Genomic DNA, 17893 nt, shown 5'->3' with positions numbered 1-17893 from the left:
ACACATACGATATGCCGTTTCGAAGGTAATTAAACGTACATTGCAACTAAACACTTACTAACAACATTAACAAGCATTCAATGCATCAAAAGTTCATTTTAAGGTTCATCAAACCCTAATTAAGAATCACAAAATCAATAATCATGTTAACGCAAGGTTTTCATATCATCCAACATACCAAAACGAAACTAACGATGCTAGTAACACTTTTAACACAATGGGTTTAACATCTAACAACATTTAATCAATCAAAATCAAAGATTAAACTAACCCATTTCAAGTGTTCATGCTAGTTACACCAAATAACAAGATCGAGCATACAAATTACATACACGACATCACAATGAGCCATAGACACTAACTAACATCATTTCAAGTCAAAAACACGAATTTAGAGAAATCTAGAGTTTTAGAAATATTACCCAAACGAGATGAAGTTGGTACCAAAATGAAGAGGATGAAGAGAGGATCACGAATATGTAATTTATTTGGTTGCTAGCTCCCTAAATCGAATTTGGATGATGATTTTGTGTTTGAAGGTTTTGAGAGAATAAAAAGGGAAGTAAGAAAAAGAGATAGAGAGAAATGGGAGGTTGGTGGTGGATGGTGGGTTACTAGTTAGCCAAGTTTGCCCGAGTGGCGAGATTAGTCCCTCGCGTTTGTAGTCGGGTGCGGGAATTACCTAAACGGAATATTTTAAAACGCGTATTAACGGAGGATGTTAAAATTCAATAACGAAAAAATATTAAGAATGTTAGCTAACGGAGGATACAAATTCAGTTACGAAGGATATTATTAAAATAAAAAGACGGGCGTTAAAATAATTTAACGAAAAAATGCGGGATGTTACATTACCCACACCTTAAAAGAAATTTCGTCCCGAAATTTAGTTGGAAGTAATAGTCGATGTCTCTTCCTTGAGACCTTGCATTGTCAATGCTATGAATAAGTGAAGATACGTCCTTGGGCATTCCCACGAATTTGGACAGTCGGGGTTTTATGTTGTATTAAGGCTTGGTTTTACAATCCACAATTTCAACCGGTCTTTCTACGAAGAGGAGTTGTCATCAATAGTAAGTTTATCTAGAAGGATAGCACGTTCCTGTTCCGCAGGACACGTATCTAAGTTTGTTACATACAACGTAAGGTAAACGGAAACTTAATTAAGTCGGAAGTTCTAAACGGTAGGAAGCGGTTCCAATACGCCCCTAGATTTCAAAAGGATCAATATTGCGGATATAAATTTCCTCGATTTCCCGAAACAGATTACACCTTTCCAAGGTGTTGTTTTCAATATTACACGGTTACTGACTTTAAATTTGAGAGATTTTCATCTAACATTGGTATAACTCCTTTGGCGACCACGGGTCGTCTTGAGCCCTTCTCGGACTTGAACTATCTCAAAGGTTATTTCTTGAATGATTTCGGATCTAATGATTTGCTTGTCACCTACTTCGGTCCAACGAATAGGAGAACAACATTTGTGGCTATATAAAGTTTCGAAAAGTGCGCGTTAACACGCGAGTGGTAACTACTGTTGTAAGAGGGATCAACTAAAGGCGACAATACAAGTTTGTAACATGTCTTTCCAATATGTAAATTGTTCGTTTGCTTAGCTCGTCTGTTTGTGGAAGATACGCAGTACTCACGTCTAAACGTGTTCCGAAGGCTTCTTGTAAACAAGATGTGTAACGAGTATTTTCGATCCGGGATAATTGACAATGATACACCGTGTTGGAATATAATTTCTTAAGATATACTTGGACAAGTTAGTTAGGGTTCGAAAGCGTTTGTTGGAACAGATTTCTTGTCGGCTACTGAAAAATGTTCGTAAGGGCTAGTCACCCTCGTGGCGAATACTAGTAACACGTGAAGAGTCTCTCTCTCCATTGAGAAATTATATAAAAAGGTTTCCGTATACGGAAGTACGAGCGAAAAGATAGGAGTGAAATGAGAACTTAGAATAGGATGCGTTCACATTTTGAGGTAGCCATATCGCGCATCTAGTGGCCAAATGTTGAGACTTGGTGGGAAACGAGATAGTACACGTAGTTGTATAGCTCGAGGTTGAGTAGTAGTTGGCCGTATAATAGAAGCACAAGGACGTTAAGTCAAAGAAGAAAGGGGTATCCTTGGATTGTGTGTTATCTTTGGTCCCAGTAATATCAGACGGTAATAGTGAAATAGCAGAGCTATGTATCGTGGTACGCGATGACGAGAAGATTGATCGGATCCATAAATAAGTATTCAAATTCTCCGTGTAAAATAACGAATTTCAGCTTCCTTGATTTCGAGTCGAGAGGGGTTGCCTGTCAGGCGTTCACGTAGAAGTATTTCTATATTTGAGTTCCATTTTGTGCCACACGAATTTATCTAGTAAGGTTGGTGTGAAAAATCACGTTCAAAGTCCGGACACGGAAAATGTTTAATTCTTTCCCTTAGTACGTTAACGAGGTTAAAGGACGAGCGATACAGGAAAAATCAGAAATTAATCTTTGGTAATAATCGCGAGATCCAAAATTTTACGAATACAAGTCGGAGTCGTGAGGGTTTCTCCAAAATTAATTAATTAATTAAATTTTTTTTTTTTTTTTTTTTGCGAGATCTACTGTAATACCTTGACCACTAACAACATGGTTTAGAATTTGGACTTCGTTTAACCAAAATTCTCACTTGGAGAATTCGGCATAGAGTTGCTCTTTTCTCAAGAGTTCGAGCGTAAAACGGAGACGTTGTTCGTTTTTCCTTTCTGCTTGAATAGCTTAAAACATCAATTATAAGTACGGTAACGGATTTGTCTAGATAAGTTTGCATACGCGGTTCCGGAGGTCTATGAATACGGGCGAAGCCTTAGATAAACTGAACGGCACTAAAAGAAATTCATAACTATCGTAGCGAGTTCGGAAAGCGGTTTAGGAGACATCTTCTCCCTTAACCCTCAATTGATGATAACCAGAATGAAGGTCGATTTTAGAATATACGCGAGATCCGTGTAACGGTTCAAGAGGTTGTTGATACGGGGAAGAGGATATCGGTTCTTAAACGGAAATTATTTAGTTCACTAAAATCACATATATGTGGGGAAAACATTCCCTTCCTAACGTATAGGTTTTGGGCTCCCTAGTTCTATAGATGTCAAATCAAAGTTCAAATTACCTACCCAATAAGTTTGACGTACACTCTCCGATAAATTTGTCGGTACGCAATAGTTTTCTGTTGGTCACTTGAATGGCCTAAGTAATATCTAGGGGGTGGTGGAGTGCAAATAGTAGGCTCCAAAGCCTTGGATACAAAGCATTTATCGACATCCGAATCGAATAAACATGAAGTATAGGAGTTGTTAAGAAGAAACGTACCCGTGACTAGTTCATGTCGTCTCGAGCATCCTCGGTGCTAATGTTGGAAGTTCGGCCGCGTGTGTTGGGGTTGGATTTCTTCGTTGGACATGCATTCCTAAAATGACCCGGTTGGCCACATTCGAAACAAACACCCGGCTTTTGTGTGTTCGGTCCCTTTTGACTGACGGGGGCGGTACTTCCACAATATTTGGCAATATGACCACTTCCCTGGCACCGGTAGCAAATTAGCTTGCCACATTCACCAAAGTGATGCTTGTGGCATTTGTTGTAAAAAGGTCGAGTTCCAGCATAATTTTTCTTACCGACGGAGGTGAAAGGTTCCTTGGCAAGGTTGTTGCTGTTGTAGTTGCTGGATTGAGAGGCTTCCCATTTTATTTTGTTGTTACCCGGTTGGTCCTCGGCCGTTGGTGCCGGTGCTTCAATTTCATCCACCGTTTCTATAGATTGGCGAGCCATCGTTAAAGCCTCTTGTAGGTTGGCGGGTTTGGATGACATTACCCTGTGTTGAATGCTCTTCGGAAGGCCATCCATGTAAAGTTCAACTCTTAGGGACTCGAGAGTCATGAGGTTTGGACACATTAAGACTAGTTCAGCAAACCGTTGATTATAAGCTTCGAGGTCATTCCGGACCGTTTGTAAATTTCTTAGCCCCTGTTCGAGCCTTCGAGTCTCGTCGCGCGGAAAGTATTCGGTGATCATTCTTTCTCTTAATTCAGTCCAAGAGAGTGTGTGGGCTTCATCGATACCCACTGATTGTACATACGTGTTCCACCATGAGAGAGCAATACCGGTGAGAGTGAGGGTGGAAAACTTGACCTTATCTTGGTCCCGACAACCGCTTATGTTAAAAACGGCTTCCGTTTGTTCAAACCATCTGGTGAGAGCAACCGGTCCCTCGGTTCCATCGAAAGTGGGAGGTTTGCACCCCATGAAGTTCTTGTAGGAGCACCCCTCGTTTGAATTACCAGCTCCATGATTATTGTTGTTGGAAAAGTGATCGGCCACTGCCGCACCCACGGCAGTGGTTATCATTCGTTGAAGAGCTTGTTCGAGAGTTTCGGAAGGAGTATTGGGTTGACCTTGGTGAGCCATTGTTCCTTCATGACACAAGAATACCGTTGTTTAGTATTATCAATAATACTAATCGTGATATGGAAATCAAGATAAAGAGGAAATTTTTCCTTGACTCGCCTTAAATTCTTTATGTCATAATGTCGGAATGTTCATATGAGTCACCGTAATATAATCCCGGAAAATATATTACCCTGATTCATATGTGCATTCGACATCATTTCATATAGTCAAGGTGGCGTGTCAATCAAATCAACCACGTGAGATTAAGGTAGAATAAGAGTTAGATGTGAATAGAAGAGATCGAGTATAAATGCACAAGTAGTCAAGTAATTCCTACTCCAAGTCTATATGCCGGTTGTAGTCTAGACTCACTAATGTACCCTATGACTCGGGGTTGACACCAATGAACTCTAAATCCCTACAACCAACGCTCTGATACCATCTGTAGCGACAGATGGGGTAGAAACCCACCCAGTGCCTTTCCATCTAACCGCTTGGTGACCACTGAGTGTACCTCAGACACTGATTTTACAGCCCGCATTTCTGCCAAACTGCCAACCCTCAAATTCCAAGGGATCGCAAGGGGTAAGAGCCAATGCTTCGTCACAGGTAACACTGTGAGAACCCCCTCTACGATTAACCCGCCAAAAAGCATAGTCCGTTCGGGTGCCCGGCCTGACAGCCGGCGCGCGTGACTACCTTTACGGCTAAGGTTAAACCAGCTCTGATACCATCTGTAGCGACCCGACAAAATCGTCATTTGACGGCGCCGACTACTTAGGTCCCGTTACGTGGTCATAAGTCTTTAAAATAATGTTTGACCAAAATATGTCGCATTCATTGCAAAAGTAAAGATTGTTTCCCTAGTTTACAAGAATTGTTCATCCAAAAGTTACGTTACAAAGTTATAAGTACAAATGAAACCTATGCGACACAATTTAAAAGTAGCCAAAAGATGCTCCATGTATGCATAAATACTCGACATCCAAAGCAAGTATCAAAATAATGAGCGGAAGCATGTAACACATATCGTTCAAAGACCTGAGAAAAACATAGAAATCTGTCAACGAAAACGTTGGTGAAATCATAGATTTAAGTAAGTAAGTGAGTAAATAAGTAGATTGAACCACAAGATTTGCAACATCGAAATAATAGTTAACCATTCCAAAATTTGTTTCACGAGCACCCAATTATCAATGCTTAACATTTCTCCCATTGAACCCCATCACCTTAGTGTTAGAATATACACTGATTCTCGAAAATATATTTCATTCGTAGACGGTAGCGAACCGTCTGAATGAGGGTTTGTCAAACCCATATGGATCCATACAACATAAGTTCTCGCTTACACCCGGCAAGTGTAACTAATGATAATCGAATTGAGGATTTTGTTCTAAACTCGTATGTAGAATGGTTGTTTTCCTGTACTTGTGTTCACTTAGTAAAAGAAATGTTTATGTTTTCTCATCCCAAATGTAAGTTCAAAAGAGTAAAAGTGGGACTATGATCTCACCTTGAGTGCACGAGTAATAAAGTACTTCAACAAGTAAACGTGTGCAAAGAACAATGCTAGTCTTGACCTAAACAAGTAAGTTGTATTGATGTGCAACGAGGTGTATATAAAATAGTTATTATTTTACTAGGAAAATACTATTAAATACGATACAATTTTACACAAGATATTTATTTATTTATAGAATGGATATACTTAAACCTTGCTACAACACTTATAGGCAGTGTACCTAATCGTACAGTAGTGTAGTTTTTAGTAAGTCCGGTTCGTTCCACAGGGAAATCTTTAAACAAAGCTCAACGCTATATTAGTTTACTTTTATAAAAATACAAATATATATATAAGTAATATTATTATTATAAAGGGGGGTTTTTACCGTTTAATGACCGGTTTGTCGATTTTAAAACTTTTAGTCGCAGTTAAAACCTAATGTAAAATATAAAATAAATACAAGACTTTAAATTAAAGCGTAAAGTAAATAACGATAATGAAATTGCGAATAATAAAAATGCGATAAAATTAAATTGCGATAATTAAAAGTGCGATTAAATAAAATAACAATAAATAAAAGTGCGATAATTAGAAGTGCAATTAAATATAAAATAAAGGAAATTAAATATGAAATAAAAGAATTATGCTTATTTAAACTTCCGTAATCATGATGTTTGACGTGTTGATTTTAGTTTTATGCCCATGGGTTAATTGTCCTTTGTCCTGGATTATTCAATAAGTCCGTCTGGTTTTCGTCCATAACAGTCCATCAGTCATAAATATAAATTGCAAGTGTCCTTGTCAAATTATTATTATACCCGAAGATAAATATTCCAACTAATTGGGGATTCGAATTGTAACAAGGTTTTAATACTTTGTTTAATGAATACACCAGGTTATCGACTGCGTGTAAACCAAGGTTTTACTACTTTGTTAACAATTACACCAATTACCCTTGAATGTAATTTCACCCCTGTTTTAATTATTCTAGTGGCTATTAATCCATTCCCGTGTCCGGTTAAATGAACGATTATTCGTACATATAAATACCCCGCCCATCGTGTCCGATCGAGTGTATATGGTAATTTATAGGGACGCCCAATTGTAAATCTTTATATTAACATTAACAAACTTTCATTTAGTTAAACAAATATAAAGCCCATTAATAGCCCATAGTCTAGTTTCCACAAGTGTCGTTCTTTTGTCCAAACCCCAATTATGGTACAAAGCCCAATTACCCAATTTTAGTAATTAGCCCAACATCATGATTACTTCGTTTTAAATAAGCATAATAATAACTTAGCTACGAGACATTAATATAAAAAGGTTGAACATAACTTACAATGATTAAAAATAGCGTAGCGTTACACGGGCAGAATTTCGACTTACACCCTTACAACATTCGCTAACATACCCTTATTATTAGAATTATAATTAAAATTAAAATATAAATTATAAATATAAATATATATTACTTCGTATGAATGAGAAGAAAAAATGATGATAATTTTGATCAGAATTCGGGTTGATTTATAGCCAGACTTGATTTTTGGGGCTCCGCGACTCGCGGCCAAATACCCTTAAAACTCCGCGAGTCGCGGAGAGGTATTTACAGTTTACACCCTTGGAGTTTTCCTGCTGCCGACGGTTTTTAATATATTTATATAATATATATATAATTAATATAATTAATTATATATTATATTATATTTATATACATAGTTAACTTGTAATTTTTAGTCCGTTGCGTCGAGCGTTAAGAGTTGACTCTGGTCCCGGTTCCGGATTTTCGAACGTCCTCGCGTACAATTTAATATCTTGTACTTTGCGTTTTGAATCTTGTACTCTTGTGATTTTGAGACGTTTCTTATCAATAATTGGAACCTTTTTGATTATCTTTTGTTCTTTTGAGCTTTTTGGTCGTTTGCGTCTTCAAATCGTCGAATCTGTCTTTTGTCTTCACCTTTTATTATTTAAACGAATATCACTTGTAAATAGAACAATTGCAACTAAAAGCTTGTCTTTCTTGAGGAATAATGCTATGAAATATATGTTCGTTTTTAGCATTATCAAATATTCCCACACTTGAGCGTTGCTTGTCCTCAAGCAATATTGTCTTGAAATACTAGAATCACTTCTTTATTCTTCACACTTTGTACATCAGTGATTTCTATACGGCGGTATAAACAATGGTAGTAACGATATGGTTTACAGTCCCACATGACTATAAAAATTTAGATCCATTAAGGAAATTGGATCTTTATGAAAACATTTGATCTTTTGAAAATTAAATCTAGTTTTTACCCTAGATAAGTTTTCCGGAATAACCCTTTACCGGTGTTTGCAAAATATTTTTGTGGGTTTGGTGGGTTTCAGATTTGAAAATTTTAGCTCAAAACTTGCGGTTTTGTGTCACCCACTTGCTAACCTTGTATTTGGAAAGCAACACGTCCAGTTTACTTGTTCCGTATATTACCTTTCGGCAAACTACCGTCCGGTTGTAAAGGAAAGCGTTGAACAAGCAACTGTTAAGGCAATGTCCCGTGACATGCTTTTGATTATGGTCTATAACGTGTCGGACGCAATTACTATCCTTGGTAGGAGTGATAGTAAAGCTCACCCTTATAATTTGTCGGTCTGGCACAAGGTCCTGTCTTTGACCATGCTATGCAACCACCGTTCTTACGGTTGACACCCGATTTAGTTCAGGTGACCTAATGAATTCCAGGTGAATTCCTAGGATTCTACGTTCAATGGTAATGAACGCATTGAAAATAGGGTTTTCAGAAAACAAATCGGTTTGTATTTTTGATCAAAATATTTTCTCGTTTAAGCTCGAGTTTAGATATCATTGAATTCCATGAGTTTGAATTCTCAATCTTTAAGGTCAATCTCTAGGATTGAGTAATATCAGTCTTAAAAGCTGATTTTTAATCTTTAAGGAGATTATCCTTTCTGGGGATCTGATTCATTAGTCTTATCCAGCTAATTTGCACGGTGCCTCCCCATTGTACGAGATAAATCCTTCTCATGGTTAGGATAAATCTGACCACTTGGCGACCCTGTTTGATGCTGAGGTCCGTGGATTTCCTGCTGATTTTAGTGATGACTTTTCTAGATTTTTCGTCAACCTACAGCTGGTCTGGACGACAACTTCATGACCTAAATCAAGAAGCGCGTTTCTTTTTCGGAAGACTTTACTTCCTTTTAATGATGGAATTGATTCATCGTGTAGATCCATCTCTTCTTTTCTTTCATCGGGTAAAACAGTTTAGTTTAGTCCAAAGCAAAAGTATTTTCAGTTATTTGTTACAAATATATGTGGCATATGTTTAAAATAACTTGGTAAATTTTCCCACACTTGGCTTTTTATTTTTCTTTTTATCGTCCTCTATTCCATTTTAAATGAATTTTGACGTTTTAGTTTGTTTCTCAATTTATGTCCTTTTTGAGGTAACAATAATTTCGGTGTTAAAACCTAGTTTTATCGTTCATAAATATGTATAAACATGATTTTGAATTCATTTAATTGAAAATTTTGAAAAATTTTACTAGAATTGGGTAGTCAGTATATAAGACTAGGGCTGTTCTTTTTTTTATCAGAGAGCACTAGATTCTAATACAACTACTGCTTTACTAGTATTTTTAATGGTAACCAAGTGTTTAATATAAAAATTTTAAAATCCGAAAGAATTTAATCCCTTCCCACACTTAAGATCTTGCAATGCCCTCATTTGCAAGAAATCAGTAACAATTTAAATTATTGAGGGTGATTTGTGTGAAAATGATTAAATTTTTACCAAAGTTTCCAAATATATTGGCGTTTGTTTGCTGAATGATAAATGGTGCACGTCATTTGTTCATTCCGTCTTGTTGTTATTTCACATATATTTTGCATCATTGTCGTCAAAATTACTTGCTTTTGCTGAACTTAATGCCAGTCTTTGAAAATGCGTTGTTTTACCCTGTTATGTACATAAGATAAATTGCAAACATATATACATATTTTTGAAGTTTGGTATATTACCCCACATTCAAAAATTATTAAAATCTAAGAATAAAAGTTAGATAATTATAAAAATGATTACAATATTAACAAAAATATTAAATGTATCAATAATTACAAATTTCAAAATAAAAATAAAAATAAGTAAACTAAGGATGATATTGGTACCAATAGGGGTTCCACGCATAACCATAAGTGCTATAGAATGCTTCGGCAGGGTCATACGTAGGATATGGTGGCTGCATCTCTATCGACCAAGGAGGGAAGACGGGTTTCGGTGTAGGAATATAGTTTCTACCTATATGTTGGCAATGCGCTATGATCTAGTTCTGATGAACTTGCCAATCTTCAAATGCTCTCTGTCTAGCATTTTCGTATTCCTGAGAAGCTATAAACCTATGCATTTCTTGCATCTGGTTCCCCCCTCCTACATTACCTTGTTCCTGGTTTCTCTCTACCTGTGGATGTCTACCATTGTATCGTACTGCGGCGTTATTTCGCCGCTTCAAAACTTTTGCACCATGGTATACATTTAAACCTATAGTGTCGCGGGGTTCCGGCTCTTCTACTAATAATCCCCCCCGACTTATATCCACACCGAGATATTCACCAATCAAAGTAATAAAAATACCACCTCCTATTATGCTATGTGGACGCATCCCTCGAACCATAGCTGATAAATAATAACCCACACAATATGGTATACTTACAGCGCTGTGTGGGTCTCGAATACACATATGGTAAAACAAATCTTGTTCATTTACCTTTTCTTTGTTTTTACCCCTTTGTGTAATCGAATTAGCTAAAAACCTATGTATTACTCTTAATTCGGCTCTATCTATATCCAAATAAGAGTAGTTTCCCCCTTTGAAACGGTGGTGGCTTGTCATTTGACTCCACACACCGTGTGTATCAAAATTCTCATCTATTTTCCTACCGTTTAGTATCAATCCTCTACAATCGGCAGACGCTAATTCCTCAGGCGTATATATACGTAAAGCCTGAGCCATGTCCAGTAAAGACATGTGGCGCATCGAACCGCCTAACAAAAATCTGATAAAAGAACGATCGGTTAAACTAGCTACCCGATCATTCAACTCTATACTACATAACAACTCTTCACACCATACTTTATATACAGGTCTGCGTATGGTGAATAAACATATCCAGTCATTAAAAGAAGAATTACCATACCTCCGTACCAGTAATTCCCTAATTGGCCCGGCCAATTCTACAGCTTCCAAGGGTCCCCATTCTATGACCCTCGGTACCTCAACAACCTTGGAATGAAGAGTATGCAAACCCCGTTGATATTTTGGATAATCTATCCAAAGTCTGTCAAATCGCAGGTTCGGGTGCAACTGTTCCAAGTGCATATCTGAAAAGGTCATGACTGGATGAGGTACATCCTGCTTGTAGTAGTTATCTACCTCCTGTTGTTCCAAGTTCTCAGCAGGAGCATGACGGGCTTGGGATGAAGATTCACCCCTTTCATTCTGCAAAACACATCAAACACAAATTTTGTGCATCCAAATATGCATTAGTGTCAGCAAAATCATCAATCAAAATAATTACAATGACATTATCAATTTACATCAAACTTAAGCTTATTTTCACATTTTTATCAAATCTACACTTTTTCAAATAAGCATATACGAAAATTTTCGCCAAGTTCATAAGCATTCAACTCAAATAACATGTCAAAATAATCATTACTAGCAAATAAACAAGTCTCAAATGGCATTATCTTTCAAAAATCAAGTTCATGAATTTTGGACTTGAAAAAGTCCACTTTAATTCTCAAAATCATGTTTAGGCTCAAAGTTTGGATCATTTAACTACCTAGACATGTTACATTACTCAATTTAGCAACAATTCATGACAAAAATCGGCCATAACCTGTTTATATCAAAAAGCCCCAAATTGCTCAAGAACACAAACCCTAGATTCTAAAGATTTTGAAGTTTTTGGCTTCAAATCATGTTAACAAGCATCAATCTAGGTTATACATGCATAATATACTAACAATTTAACACTAATTACACTAAAAATTAACAAAATTCAAATTATGAAAATATGCTCAAGAACACACTAAAATTCGGATTTAAAGGTGATTTGGGGTGTAATTGTACCTGTTTTCTTGAGTAATTCTTAGATATCATCCTTCTCAACATGATTTTAGCAAAAAATTTGGTGATTAACGGTTAAAAATTGAGATTTTTGGGGGTGATTTTCGTGGGTTTTCGGGTGCTTTTTCGCAGAAAATTTCTGTGTTTTTGGTGGTGGGAGTTCACTGATCGATTCAGCTGTTTTATTTTTTTTCTGTGTTTCGGTCCCTCCGCGAGTCGCGGAGGTTTTCACTGAAAACTCCGCGAGTCGCGGAGTTACCCTTTTTTTTTTTTTTTTTTTTTTTTTTTTTTTTTTAATCCTTAACTTATAAAACAATTAAGAAATTAATTTTAAAATTTTGTTTCCCTTGTTATTTAGGACGAGGTCGTTTCGGATCGATGTCCTAGTCCGTCCTTCGACAAAATTTTAAAATTTGTCTTTTTTGTAGCGATTGTTTTAAAAGCTAAGATTTTTGGGTTTTTTCAATGTTTTTGGCATACTTTAAATCAATAAGATTAAAAATAATGATAATAAAAGTTCTCGTCCCTCCCTCGGGTAAAGCAATTTCGGTTCAGAGACCTAGTCTTCAACTTACGACGAATTTTAAAAATCATATTCTTAACTTAATGAGATAAAGTAAATTTTTGTTTTTAAATTCACACAACTTAAATATAAAATTCAAAATTAATATTAAAAATTCAAAATTCACACCAAACTTAAAATTTGAAATGCATAAAATTAAAATTTCATATTTTAAAACTTAAAAATTCACACCAAACTTAATTTAAAAATTCATAAATTCATACCAAACTTATATTAATTTTTCAAATATTTACAATTTTAAAAATATTGTTTTTACAAAGTTTACAATATTAATTTAAGATTTAAATATTAATTTTAAAAACATAGTAAAAATAAAATTAAAAATCTTTTTGTCTTTTTTTATCCCACTTTAATCAATCAAATATTATCAAAAATATGCGCCCCTCTTTTCGGTAAAGTAATTTCGGTTCCAAAACCTAATTTAACTCATGACGAATTTTTGAAATATTTTGGGTTGATTTGATTAAAGATATTTATACCTTAAGAATAAACGTTAAATTTCGCAGTGATGTAATAAATTTTTTTTTTGAACGATATCAATAATTTCGGTCGCCAAACCTAATTTTATTTAATACCAATTTAATACTTTTTAGCGAACAAATTAGCGTTTATTATCAAAAGGTTAAAAATAAAAATAAAAATAAAAACTGTACAGACATACCTGTGAAATAGATTTCTTAGTTATATGATCTATTATATTCATAAGATAGTCGGTTTAATTGGTTTTCCATGGCTGCATAGGCGTAACCTCGAGCATTCATTGTCTTTTCTTCTAAACATATGAACGGTCCGTCTCTGCATAAAGTAACAAATTCGGTATTTGAATAGGTTTGATTATTTGAACATTTACCTCCATGTGACCATTTTCCGCATTTGTGACATTTTTCTAGGTGTCGTGCTCTTCTTTTCACTGCGGATTTTGATTTTCCTTTACCAAATTGTAACTTATTATCTTCGCATCTGGATCCTTTTCTAACTCCGTCCATTCTTTCTCTGATTACTGATACTATTTCACTCGGGAGTATGTCATTATTACGTTTAGTGATCAAAGCGTGTAGCATTAGACCATGGTTTAATTCACAGGCAGTCTTCATTTTGTAAAAACCTAAAAAAATAAAAATTCAGAATGGGGGGAGAAGACTAGTTCTTTAGGGTCTGCTAGGGAAAGACCATACGTGTTCCATTTTCGAGAACTACACGAAAACAGACAATCTAACTCTAACAGAAATACATATTATCCTTTAAAGATTTGATTCTCCCCACACTTAGTTAGCTGTGGTGTCGAAATTGTGATTAACTTCGTTGTCGACTTCCATCGGACCATGTATGTAATGTTTAACTCTGTGACCATTAACTTTAAATTCAATCCCATTTGAATTTATTAATTCTATCGTTCCGTATGGGAAAACTCTTTTGACTATGAATGGTCCAGACCATCTTGATTTCAATTTTCCAGGAAATAGCTTGAATCGTGAATTGAAAAGAAGAACTCTGTCTCCTTCTTTAAATTCTTTTGAACTTCTGATTCTTTTATCATGCCATTTCTTCGTTCTTTCTTTATAGATTAACGAATTATCGTATGCTTCATGTCTTAATTCTTCTAATTTGTTTAGTTGACTTAATCGTAGACGTCCAGCTTCATGTAAATCAAGATTACATGTTTTCAAAGCCCAAAATGCTTTGTGTTCAATTTCTACTGGAAGATGACACGCTTTTCCATAAACAAGTCTAAAAGGTGTGGTTCCAATTGGAGTTTTGTAGGCTGTTCTAAAAGCCCAGAGTGCATCTTCCAATTTAATGGACCATTCCTTCGGATTTGATCCTACGGTTTTCTCTAGAATACGTTTTAAAGCTCGGTTGGTATTTTCAACTTGTCCACTTGTTTGTGGATGATATGCGGTGGAGATTTTATGAGTTACTCCATATCTTTTAAGAACTTTCTCAAGTTGATTATTACAGAAATGAGTACCCCGATCACTTATTAAAGCTTTCGGTGTTCCAAACCTTGCAAAAAGACGTTTTAAAAAGTTGACTACAACTCGTGCATCGTTAGTTGGGAGAGCTTGTGCTTCCGCCCATTTAGATACATAATCAATGGCTACGAGTATATATAGATTATTATGAGATTTTGGAAATGGACCCATAAAGTCAATACCCCAAATGTCAAATACTTCACATACTTGGATGACATTTTGTGGCATTTCATCACGTTGACTTATTTTTCCGGCTCTTTGACATGCATCACAGGATTTGCAAAGAAGGTGTGAGTCTTTGTAAATTGTAGGCCAATAGAATCCAGCTTCATAAACTTTTCTTGCTGTTAGTTGAGGCCCATAATGCCCTCCTGTTGGTTCTGTGTGACAATGGTTTAAAATTTTACTAGCTTCATCTCCAAATACACATCGGCGTATTATTCCATCGGGACAACTTTTAAACAGATGTGGATCTTCCCAGAAATAGTGTTTTATATCACTGAAGAATTTCTTTCGTCTTTGGTACGATAATCCTTTTTCAAGGAATCCACAAACTAAGTAGTTTGCATAGTCTGCAAACCATGGGATTTCTTTATAATCTATCTTCAATAGATATTCATCAGGAAAGTTGTCTTGTATGGCCGATTCATTCAGAACTTCTAATTCGGGATTTTCAAGACGAGAAAGATGATCAGCGGCGAGATTTTCTGCTCCTTTTTTATCTCGGATTTCAATATCAAACTCTTGTAAGAGTAAGATCCAACGGATTAATCTTGGTTTAGCATCTTGTTTTGAAAATAGGTATCTAAGAGCAGAATGGTCGGTATAGACCACCGTTTTTGCTAGAACGAGATATGATCGAAATTTGTCAAAAGCAAAGACAATAGCAAGGAGTTCTTTTTCAGTAGTTGTATAGTTCGTTTGTGCTCCTTGTAACGTCTTACTAGCATAATATATAGGTTGAAATCGTTTTTCAATCCTTTGTCCTAAAACGGCTCCCATTGCAAAATCACTTGCATCGCACATTAGTTCAAATGGTAGATTCCAATTTGGTGTTATCATGATCGGTGCATTAGTGAGTTTTTCTTTAAGAATATTAAAAGATTTGATACATTCATCTGAAAAGATGAATGGCGCATCCTTTTCTAGGAGTTTATTCATAGGAGTGGCAATTTTAGAAAAATCTTTTATGAAACGTCGGTAAAAACCGGCATGCCCTAGAAAACTCCTAACTCCTCTAACATTGGTGGGATGTGGAAGTTTAGCAATTACATCTACTTTAGCTCTATCCACTTCAATTCCTTCTTTTGAAATTTTATGTCCAAGAACGATGCCTTCTTTAACCATGAAATGGCATTTCTCCCAATTAAGTACTAGATTTGATTTTTCGCATCTAATTAGCATTCGTTCCAGATTAACTAGACATGATTTAAATGTATCACCGAAGACTGAAAAGTCATCCATGAATACTTCCATGCATTCTTCTATCATGTCGTGAAAAATCGCCATCATACACCTTTGAAAGGTTGCAGGGGCGTTACAAAGTCCGAATGGCATGCGTTTGTAAGCAAAAGTACCATAAGGGCACGTGAATGTGGTTTTCTCTTGATCTTCGGGTGCTATTGGAATTTGAAAATATCCGGAAAATCCATCTAGAAAACAATAGTAACTATTTCCGGCTAATCTTTCCAACATTTGATCTATGAAAGGTAAGGGAAAGTGATCTTTTCTGGTGGCGTCATTTAATTTTCTATAATCAATACATACACGCCATCCTGTTACAGTCCTAGTAGGAATAAGCTCATTTTTCTCATTTGTGATGACAGTCATGCCACCCTTCTTTGGCACGCATTGAACTGGGCTTACCCATGGACTATCAGAGATTGGATATATCAAACCTGCATCTAGCAGTTTAATAATCTCTTTCTTAACTACATCTTGCATATTAGGATTTAGTCTTCGTTGGCGTTGCACATACGTTTTATGACCTTCTTCCATAAGGATTTTATGTGTGCAATACGAAGGACTTATTCCTTTAATATCATGAATCTTCCATGCAATGGCTGGTTTATGAGCTTTCAACACAGAAATGAGTTGTGATTTCTCATTTTCAGTAAGAGAAGACGATATTATTACAGGTAATTCAGATTCACCATGTAAATAAGCGTATTCCAAATGGTTTGGAAGTGGCTTTAACTCTAATTTCGGAGGTTCTTCTATCGATGATTTATATCGATATCTGTCTTCTTCTTTTAGCATTTGAATTTCTTCTGTTGTTGGCTCATATCCATTAGCTATAAGTGTAGCTAACATTTCAGCTTCATCAATTGGTTCATTACCTTCTCCTAAAGAACATTCTCCTGTTCCTTGTAATTCTGGAAATTCTTCTAATAATTCTGCATGTGCATCTATAGTTTGAATATAATAACATGTATCATCTGCAGATTGTGGTTGTTGCATTGCTCTATCAACTGAAAAGGTGACACTCTCATCCTCTATACTTAGGGTCAGTTTCTTACCGAACACGTCTATCATTGCTTTAGCCGTGTTTAAAAATGGTCTTCCTAATATGAGAGGAACTTGAGAATCTTCTTCCATGTCCAAAACAACAAAATCTACTGGAAATACTAAAGTACCAACTTTAACTAGCATGTTCTCCATTATCCCTCTAGGATATTTTATTGATCTATCGGCTAGTTGTATGCTTATTCTGGTTGGTTTCAATTCTCCAAGGTCTAGTTTAGTGTATAGTGAATATGGCATTAGATTTATACTAGCACCTAAGTCTGCCAATGCTTCTATTGAACTAAGACTACCCAGAAAACATGGAATTGTGAAACTTCCTGGATCAGATAGTTTTTCTGGTATCTTATTCAACAGCACTGCTGAACAATTAGCATTCATAGTAACAGCCGAGAGTTCTTCCATTTTCTTTCTATTCGTGATTAGATCTTTCAAGAATTTAGCATACCTTGGCATTCCTGAAATCACATCAATGAAAGGAAGATTTACATTTATCTGTTTAAACATATCCAAGAATTTGGATTGCTCGGCTTCAAGTTTTTCTTTCTTCATTTTACTCGGGTAAGGAAGTGGTGGTTGGTATGGTTTAACATAAGGTTTATCCTTAACTGTGTTATCTTCATTAACCTTTTCAACTACCGGTTCTTTTTCCTTATCTTGATCGGGTTGTGGTTCTTGTGGAGTAGGAATAGTTTCATCAGAAGTTACAGGTATTTCAGGTGGTTTAAGTGTTGTACCACTT

This window comes from Rutidosis leptorrhynchoides, chromosome 2 (assembly GCF_046630445.1).
Source record: "Rutidosis leptorrhynchoides isolate AG116_Rl617_1_P2 chromosome 2, CSIRO_AGI_Rlap_v1, whole genome shotgun sequence".
Taxonomy (NCBI): Eukaryota; Viridiplantae; Streptophyta; class Magnoliopsida; order Asterales; family Asteraceae; genus Rutidosis; species Rutidosis leptorrhynchoides.
The sequence above is the reverse complement of the archived record's forward strand: the minus strand, read 5'-3'. Positions refer to the sequence as shown.